Source organism: Pyxicephalus adspersus, chromosome 11, assembly GCF_032062135.1.
Source record: "Pyxicephalus adspersus chromosome 11, UCB_Pads_2.0, whole genome shotgun sequence".
Lineage (NCBI taxonomy): Eukaryota > Metazoa > Chordata > Amphibia > Anura > Pyxicephalidae > Pyxicephalus > Pyxicephalus adspersus.
Genome location: NC_092868.1, coordinates 53,943,796 through 53,954,530, shown reverse-complemented (window position 1 = coordinate 53,954,530; position 10,735 = coordinate 53,943,796). Strand labels below are relative to the sequence as shown.

The 10,735-nt window shown below is 38.9% G+C and overlaps 1 protein-coding gene across 1 annotated transcript in view; it reads right to left on the bottom strand.

Moving 5' to 3' along the window:
* The window catches only part of MFN2 (mitofusin 2), a 17,465-nt gene extending 17,215 nt beyond the window's left edge, over positions 1-250 (bottom strand). Inside the window, exon 1 of the mRNA XM_072427353.1 lies at positions 117-250. The gene's annotated coding sequence lies outside the window, so the exon portion shown is untranslated. The remainder of the gene's footprint in view (positions 1-116) is intronic.
* Between the last annotated feature and the right edge of the window lie 10,485 nt (positions 251-10,735).

The following is a 10,735-nucleotide window of genomic DNA, read 5'->3' as shown; positions in this document are numbered from 1 at the left end:
TATATATAATAGACAATATACATAATATATATAATACACAATAAATATAATACACCACACACAGCAGTCTATGAGCCCTTCCCTATCACACATGGGGTAACAATAGAGTGACTTACATGTGAGCAGGCCTTCATACCACACACAGCACACTCAGCTCTCTCCGGTAGCCGGGCTCAGCCCCATCTCACTGTGACACCCGGACGGCCTGTGAAGGGTACAGCGCAGGAAGCAGCCACTAGAGCGCAAACACACTCTCGCAGCCAGCCACACCCCTCTCTAAGCTCATTGGCTGGCATCCCTCCAGGACCGTCTTTGGATGAGATCACGAGGGAGAGGCTTTGAATACTAGAGGGAAAATAAAATGTTATAGAATTGTCCTCTCTACAGCTGCCATGTTTCTGAAGACCACTCACATGTCAGGGATGATCTGGGAGAGGTTGGGAGGGTTGTGGAAGTCAGGGATGGATGAATGGGGACTGCAGAAGAGGGAAAAGGTCATTTATTGTGAATAAGGAGGGATTGTTGCGCTGGAAAGCCATAACCTGGCTGGGGCCTATTACTTGCAGGCTGGCTATAGACATGGGATAGTGGTCAGTAGCACAAGCATGGTCTGTCTATGGTAGATAGGAACACTTAGATCACAAGCAATTCTTTTTAGGATATGGCAGGGACAATCGTGAGCCTATCCCAGAGGAAATAGCAGTGTTTCAATTTTTGTCAAATCATTCAATTACTCCCCCCCAAGGAAAAAAGATCCAAAATGCTTTTTTTGTGCCCTCTACTTTCTGAAACCCATTGGCAGTCACCTCTTCTTTCTACACCTTGGCCCGGCCTTTATTAAGATAATGACGGCATTCCGTGTCTAATCTGCAGGAAATTTTTGGGTTCGATGATTGATGTAGAATTCTGTAACACTTTTAGTAGTTTATATTATTTTTGTTGCATTCCCTGACACCCCCATCAGCATGATAATTTAAAAAAACTCATATACCTTATTTAAATTTATGTCACAACTAGGCCTCTCTGTTTTTCTCTACAATGCAGGAAGATAATGGCTGGTGGGAGGGGCTGACTGGTGCTGTACATAGCTCCTCCCTTTTGGAACCCTCAGCATTGATATAAGCAGTGTGAAGGTTCTTGGGAGGAGTTATGCAAATATCATAATGTCTTGATAGATGGATGTCAATCTGGAGGAATGGGCATTATCCAATGACTGAAGAGGGGCGGGCCAGTGACAGCCAGCCTGGGGAGGGAAGGGTTAGATCATACCGGACGTCCTCCAGCCAGGAAATCAGATGGAGTCTATCTGATTGCTGCAGCTTCTGATGCACAATATGGGAAAATGATATGAGAGTGAAATCAGAATAGACAATTTCAGTTTAAAAGAGGAGCCTACCAATTTACTAGGTTACTTTATTGCTAACACACATAACCTGCCCCTTAGCTATAAAAGATTTGCCTTATCACAATTTTTTATTTTTAGTGTTTAGTTCTGCTTTAGGAACACGACTACCATTGTTTCTGCTTCCAGATTACCTCACAGGAAGTTACATTGTCTTTCCTTCACATGGGGGACAGCTGGAGTTATGAAGAAATAATTAGAACAAGATGCAACAAGGTGCAATACACCAAAGCTGCCAGTAGATGGTGTCAAGGACACAGCTAAAGCACATGGACCTTCTGGAAGCCTCCAAGGCCTAAAAATAGATGAACTTAGACATAGAAAAGCTCTAAGCAACCACAATCATCACATACTGATGAAACCAGCATTGCTTTTTTATATTTAGCAACAATAAAATATAAATATATTGCAGATTTAATACATACAGCGCCCCTCCAGTGTGCTGCACATTATCTCCTTACGCCATTATGGATCTTCTGAAAATGCCAGCTTTCTGGCTGTTATTGCAGTCCCTTATATAACTTCAGACCCAGAACAGAAAAGCAGATCAGGAACATTAAAGAAAGATTTATATCTTAAAGATTTATTGGAATACTGTTTCTGGGTAAGTGTGCCAGTATAATGAAGGAAGAAGGTCTATACAGCCAGTCAACAAGTAGTTTTTGTATCTATCATTGCAATTTGTTTAATGCGATGGGGCAGAACAGGGTCTCCTAACATAGCCCCTTTATCAGCTGCGCCAACAGTAGTTCCCTTCACTCTTTGTATTCTCCAAACCAATTTGACAGAGCTTGCACAAAGCTGAGAACTTTATAAACACCCCATGTGACTTTGCTAGGCCAATCACCAGGCATCTGTGCTGTCATAGGTCAATGCACTAAGGTACCACCCCCGAGGTTCCCATGAATTCTTTATTGCTACATAAAACCACAGGCTTTGTTTTTTGACACTTCTATAACCGTACCTGGTGCTGTAGCAGCCAATAGAATGAAATAGTAATCGATGGGCTCAACCGGAAGATGAAACAGCCTCTGTGGGGGCAGAAAGATGATTTTCATTTATATTGTTAGATTGTAAGCTCTTGGGGGCAGGGTCCTCTTCCTGTGTCACTGTCTGTATCTGTCTGTCATTTGCAGCCCCTAATTAATGTACAACACTGCGTAATATGTTGGAGCTATATAAATACTGTTTATTAATAAAATAAATAATAATAGTAATATTTAAAAAATTTTGGAGGGAAAGAAAAAAAGGAATATATTGGAACAAACAGCTATCTCCGATCAGTGTTGATAGATTATTGCAGTTGAGTGCAGGGTGCCCCAAAGAACTTGTCCCTGTTCCAAATACATGTCCAGTGTTCTTGTTGCTTTTGCATTCTTTACAATAAAATAAAAATCAATTTAAAATCAAAAAGAAACAAATTTAAAAAGAGCAAAAGTAAGACCTCCATGTAGATTGAAGAACCTAACCCTATTTAAGAGATGTATGATAGTGCTGAAACTTTGAATTGGATAGATGCAAAAATGTAAAGCAAAATGTAAAATAACTCATGATGCCATAAATAAAAATTATATATATATATATATATATATATGTGTATATATATATATATATATTTATATATATATATTTACATTTTTATTATACATTATATACATATGATGCTACAGTACCCTCAAAACACCACTAGAGGTCCCAAAGTTCTTCCATGCAATGCAGCAAGGAGTGGAGCTGTTTCTCTAGGGACCTGAAAATTCCACTTATCTGACTGCAGAAGGTAAATATGCAGTAATGCAAGAGTAACATCACCCAGATTGGAATGCAGAAAGAAAACAAAGAGAGAAAGATGATGAAATCTTAACTAGTTCTTTATCTAAAACATCTTCAAAACTGATAAAATCTGCAGCTTTAAAAAAAAAATGAGAATCACTGTTGCTGGAAATAAACTTTTATGATTGTTTCCAGCAACAGATGAATGAAAGAGAACTTTTTTTTAGAGAGGAGAACAGGAGTGAGTGCTCTCTTCCATAGAAATGGCCAGCGATCGATCTTGATTGGTTGCTCATTAATCAGCTATGGCACATTGATGAAAAATGTCAGGGTACTGCTGTACATGCTCTTATCATCTCTCATCTGGACTACTGTAACCTCCTCCTCTCTGTTATTCCACTAACCTGACTTTCTCGTCTACAATCTTATATGAATGCTGCAGCCAAACTCATCCATCCTTCCCACAGCTCCTCTTCTGCTGCACCTCTTTGTAGTTCTCTTTATTGCGTTCCATTTCACCTGAGAATCAAATTCATCTCCTGTGCTTTGCCTTCAAATCCCTCCACAGTTCTTGTCCCACTTACCTTTCTGATCTGATAGAAAAATATCCCCCTAGCCGCCCTCTTCTCTGCTCCAATGACCTACTAATGACTTCCTCACTCATAACCTCCTCACACGCACGGCTCCAAGACTTTTCTAGAGCTGCCCCAACTCTCTGGAATGGTCTTCCTCGTCCTATTTGGCTTGCTCCTACTTTCTGCTCATTTAAAAAGGACTCCAAACCCAACCCTTCAACATCACCTACCCGTCTTCTTCTGTCTCCTAAACCCTCACTACTTCCCACCACTACATAGTCCCCTCCTATTGTGTGATACTTCCCCACCTTCTAGATTGTAAGCTCTTCGGGGCAGGGTCCTCTCCTCCTCCTGTGTATTTGTTTGTATCTGTCTGTCATTTGCAACCCCTATTTAATGTACAGCGCTGTGTAATATGTTGGCGCTATATAAATCCTGTTTATTATTATTAATAATAATAATAATAATAAAAATACACATGCCAGATTTGTTTACACAGCCACAACTGTTTGTCTCAAAGCTATTGTTAATGGATCAGCCAGAGCCCCCAACAGAACCCATTCCATAAAGTACAGAATACTCTGCCCCTGGGCATCTCTTCCTTTGGACTTCACATCACCTAAAAGAAAACAGCAAAAGTTCATTGGGAGAAGTTCAGGAGCAGAACATGGACTTGTGTCGACAGGCATCATTTCCCAGCGTTGCATATGAGTTTACAATGTACGTCAGATTAAGGTCAGCAAAATCCCATTAACTTTACTTTAATTAATCAGCTCACATGGCAGAGGCTGCATTTCACCTCCATTGTGTCACAATTTTTCCTAGAGTGTAAGCTCTTCGGGTCAGGGTTCTCTCCTCTTCCTGTGTCACTGTCTGTATCTGTCTGTCATTTGCAGCCCCTATTTAATGTACAGCGCTGCGTAATATGTTGGCGATATATAAATCCTGTTTAATATTATTAATAATAATAATATTATTACTGAAAGATCGGGTTCAAGCTTCAGCACTCTGCCTCCTCTATTTGTAGGCTGTGACCATCCAGATTGTGAAGAAGACATGACAGAGGTTCTACTACACACACATAGTCCAATAATTGCATCCTGATTGGTCATGTGACATAATTCCTTACCTTGGCATTGTAAGTTTGGAAATCTAACATATTAAGCTAGTCTCAATGTTTGATGGAAAACAGTCCTGGATCTCTTATGATTCTTGATAAATACGCTCCATCCCAAAATTTTAAATGGTTTTGAGCTTCACTGGTTGGCTTTTGGACTATATGTTCTGGACTCAGCTTTCCTTAAAATGTATAACCTTGGGGAACCCCTCCTATAATTACTTTATCTACAGATCACAGTACATTAGTGTGGTGGTCAGTGGGAAGAATTCTTCTTACATTGCTGGCCAGTGGGAAGAATGTCATCCTTACAGATAGCCAAAAAGATCATTAATGTCACTTACACTGACCTGAGAGGTGCAAACTGCTCATTGTTCTATGAAACTCTTAAGGAACCCTGATTATGAAACACTATTCTTCACACTCCAACAGTGAAATCTCCCTGACCCCATTTCCTAACTGTTCCCCGTCTCCACCACTAATTAAATATAGGAGAGCAGGGAGTGTGGAACAATGTATGAATATTAGATTTTCATGGCCCAAGATGATCATTCATGGGTGGAAATCTATCATTTGCACAACTGTTCCCAACACCCTGATTTATAAAAACTCTGCAAGGCTAAAGAAGATAGACTATCATGGGTGCACCTGAGGGATCCAGGAAACCTGGAATAGATTTTATAAAAAAAGATCAGTTATTAGCTGGAAAATGTCCTAAATCCTGAACCAGATCCATTCCAGGTTTGCTGGATCATTCAGGTTCTCCTATGATAGTCTATCTTCTCCAATCTTGGGGAGCTTTATTAAATCATTGTGTAGACAATCCCTGTGAATGGAGAAGATGTGACAAGATGCCTTCTGTCGCTCCCCCTATCAATAAAAATATAGGCTGCCCAGCATTTTTTCTTTCTTCTTTCACCCAAAACGATTTCTAATGATTGTTATGGGGGACAAGGATTAAATGTCTGTTTGGGGCTTTGAAGACCCTTATGATGGACAGAGCAGGTGGTGCAGACCAGGTAACCCATAGACCCAAAATATAAACAGTCTACAATTAGCTTTTATTATTATACAGCGCCAACATATTACGCAGCGATGTACAAAGTCCATAGTCATGTCACTAGCTCTCCCTGAAAGGAGCTCACAATCTAATGTCCCTACCATAGTCATATGTGTTTAATATAGTCCAAGGTCAATTTTGGGGAGAAGCCAATAACCTAACGGCATGCTTTTCGAATATAGGAGGAAACTGGAGTACCCTGAGGAAACCCCAGCAAACACTGGTAGAACATACAAACTCCATGCAGATAGTGTCCTGGACGAGATTCAAACCTGGGACCCAGCACTGCAAAGGACGAAGTGCTAACCACTGAGCCACCGTGCTCCATTATGTACCATGCACAGTGTTGGCTGGATTGAATCTGGAATGATTATTTAGTAATTTGCACAGCATTGTGTAGAACATCACGCCATCGCCTCACACCCTTGTAAAAACAAGATCGTCTCTCCAAATTCCACACACCATCAGCACTGCGTTGTATTTCTTCCAGGTTGCATCAGACTGGCAGTTCCAGTTTTGGAGTTGCAGCCAGAATGCTGATACAAAAGTTTCCTTCAGGCACTTAAAAAAGTCAGTTAGGTTTCGGTTAAACTTTAGTTTTCAAAAGTTCATCTGAATGCAATAAAAGTACAAAACGGCTTTTAAATAGAAATTGTTTTGCGTGTTGTTTTATGCTTTTACGATTGATTACAGTAAATTTACCTACTGGACCGGCTTGTTTGGTCAAAGATCATTTACTATAAACCTGTAAAGTGTCAAGACCAGGTAGGGAAACAGGTCAACTTGATAGGCGGCTACACAAGCCATTTATATCATTATTATAATTACACAGTATTTATATAGCGCCATTATATTACGCAGCGCTGTACAAAGTCCATAGTCATGTCACTAGCTGTCCCTCTAAGGAGCTCACAATCTAATGTCCCTACCATAGTCATACGTCATTAATACAATCTAAGGTCAGGTTTAGGAGAAGCCAACTAACCTAACTAATGTCATCACCTTTCTCATGTTTCCCCAACAACCCAAACTTTAAAGTTCTTTTACAACTACTTATAAAAATCCAAAAGTATTCACTTTACACCTCTAACCGCTGTGTCCATCGGCTGGCGTATAGACCTGCCAATTGGCTGTACTTGGAAATGTGGGATTGAGAGGGGCATGTCATGTGATCCTTCACACCCACAAGTACCAGTTTTTTACTGTAGGTCCATTTAGAACCTACACAAGGTCCACTTTTCTGCAAGCTCTGTGTTCCCCAACATAAATGGCCCTGATTTAATAAACCTCACCAAGGCTAAAGAGGATACACTTTCATCAGTGAAGCTGGGTGATCCAGCAAACCTGGAATGGATCTGGTCCAGGATTAAAAACATTTGCTAGCAAATACCAAATGACTTTGAAGAAATCCATTCCAGGTTGTCTGGATCACCCAGCTTCACTGATGAAAGTGTATCCTCTTTAGCCTTGGTGAGCTTTATTAAATCAGGCTCAATGGCTTTAGACAATTTGTAAAAAAAAAAAAAACACCTCCAAAAACAAACAAACACTTATCCTGGATTTCAACACTTGTACATAGCACAAGAGGCATCATGGAGCCACCCGGAAGAGCTGAAAGCTTGCATTCCCGAAAAGTGCCCTCTTAGGATGGGATGGAGTGCAGACACCCAAAGGTGTCAGGGGCCAGGGCCAAGGAAAGTTTTTTTTTAATTATTTAATGGTGGGTGTTTTCAAACTTTGTAACACAGGGTACCCTTGAAATAACTTTCAGGTCTTCAGGGAACCCCTTCTATAATTACTATATCCACAGATCACAGTACATTAGTGTGGTGGTCAGTGGGAAGAATTCTTCATACATTGCTGGCCAGGGGGAAGAATGTCACCTTTACAGATAGCCAAAAACATCATTGGTGTCACTTATAGTGACCTGAGAGGTACAAACTGCTCTTTGTTCATGGAACCCCCAGCAACCTCTGGAGGAACCCTGATTGAGAAACACTGATACAACAGTTTACTCACTAATAGGTTTTAATACCATTTGTGTTGGCGTTGGCTGCCGAATAGGAGACTTTCAGCTTGCCATGGAAGGTCACATAGCCCAAGTCTACTTTATCATTGATTGTGGGTAGAAAGTGGAACAATCACAAAAAGATCATCCATGCTTTACACTAAAAAAGAAATAAAAACCTTACTGCATATAAAATGTGCTTTCTAAATACACAGAACAACCTTTCTTAACTTTTTTCATCCCAATAAACAACTTAAATAGTTTAGCAGGGAACCCCTGGTAAAATGAATTCATTAATGGTTGGTGGGAAGAAGATCACCATTGCAATGATAATTAGGAGAAAATTCCCTTTAAATTGTTTGCCAAAATGCCACAATTCTAGAAGGCCAAAAAGATCAGTGGTTTTATTTATCTGATATAATTATAACACTATTTTTGAGAAAATGAATTATCCAATAAACTCCACCTCTTCTTGTGTTCTATATAGAGCAGACACACAGCACATATTAATCATACAGGGGAAGATACCAGTTTTCTCTTGCTATTCATAATCTTTTTATCATTTTTTTCTTGGTTTATTTATCCTTTATTAGTTATTCTTCCAGCTGCTGTGGCCTAAGCAATTCACGCTTGGTCCAGGGTAATGTGAGCCACCAATACTTTGTATAATGAGCATGCATTTCTACTGTAAGTTTAATGGGATCATGTATTGTGAAAATAATGTTATTATATATAAAGATAACCCAATATCTCTATTTTAAAAAAACAATTTTCTTTATTGTTAGAGAAAATTATTTTTACGTCCTCATGTTACAATACTCCTGATGAAGCAGACAGGTTCTGCGAAACGTGTTGAGTTTGGGCGCTAGTGCCCGATACAATCTTGTAACTTGGGTATTGGAGTTTACATAAAAATTATCATCACCAATTATACATTGATAATAGAAATAGTCAATATAGTATGTGGAATCATGTGTATTGATGTTTTTATTTTTGTTGGATTATAAGACTTGTTAAATAAATATGACATTTTATTATATATCATCTTTTTAGTGATTTGTAGTAGTACCTTAAACATCCTGCTATCTTTATACAATACTCCAGAGTTGAAACTTTTTTGTTCATTTGAATTTTGGGATGTGGTACATAATATGCTGTTTTTGTAAATAGGGAAGATTCAAAATTAGAAAAAAAATCACTAGTATCATCTGTTTGGATCTCCTAAAAAACAATGAACCCAGAACTGCAGATACCATCCAAAGGGAGGTCCATTGGCCCAAGATCATGGAATCCCTAAAAACCATTGGATTGTGAATGAATGACATAGAGGCTTGAGTGAACCTTGTGTGAAAAACATTCTGAGCTGAACTGCTTATCAAGGTTTGCAAAGAGAAGTTTTCCCTATCAATATTTGTTGGGTGTAAAAAGTCCGACCCTGCACACTCCATGCTGCTGATTCATCACATCACCAATGAACAAACTGATAAGAAATCTTTCTTTCTGCACATTTTCCTGCTTATGTGATTTGTGTAATTGGCAATATTTTTCCTTCCTAATCATGGATAGAACTGGGTTAACAACCTTTCATGGGTATTCCTATCACATGTATGTCTAATCCTTAACATGTCCCTTTAGTTTAACAAACCTCTACCTAACCCCAGCTCTCTGATCTCTACTTACATGTGAGTGACTTTAGCAATACCAATGTAACTACCAGCTAACCTTGCCAAAATCAGCACCCTCCTTATAAAGCCATACATGCCCCCCAACATGCTGAAACACAAATGCAATGCATGCTGGGATTTGTAGATTTTCTTTCTTTATAATACTTTCATATTCACCCTTAGCATTATTTAAGCTATTTCATATTTTATAGGCTTTTCAGGTCAGTAAAGTAGAACTTTTTCAATACCTCACCTCCTGTACTTACCTTACCATTCCTTGTGTTTCAGCACTGTCCCTAGGGTTCATTATTGCATTCATTGACATACTTGCTGGTTTTCATTTTATTGCATCCACTTAGACCAATAGGTGTTTTTATTGTGTCTGCTGACACTAATGATACAACTAACATGCATTCACTAACAACAATGCCAACACAATAACAAAAGAAATAATTAAAAGGAGTTTTAGGCATTAAATTAAATCACATTAAAATATGTGGTTTGCTTGATCAATGGTATTAAAAACAAATTAAAAATTTCCTTTTTATTGCTAGTATGCTCCTGAAGAAGCGGCTTTATTACCGTGAAACTCGTCGAGCAGGAGATGGACTATAATATTCATGCTGGATGTGTAATGGGATATCACTGTACGTGTATTGTAACTATGTTACTGATTGTTATAATATAGCTAGGTTGTTAAATTCTAATAAAATGTGTTTTTACTATTACTGATATCAAGTAAACCACAAATTGTAATATTTGATTGATGCCTAAAACAAAAACCTTTAACTGTATTTGAATTTAGGGTGTGGCATCTCATAACCCAGACCCATAGTGTGTTTTTATTGTTGCTTTTACTATTATTATTATACAGGATTTATATAGCGCCAACATATTACGCAGCACTGTACATTAAATAAGGGTTACAAATAACAGACTAATACAGACAGTGACACAAGAGGAGGAGAGGACCCTGACCCGAAGAGCTTACAATCTAGTAGGTGGGGGAATTTCACACACAATAGGAGAGAGGATATGGAATGGTGGGAAGTAGTGACGGTTTCAAAAGACAGAAGAAGATAGGTAGGCAAGTTTGAAAAAATGGGTTTTGAGTGCTCTTTTAAATGAGCAGAAAGTAG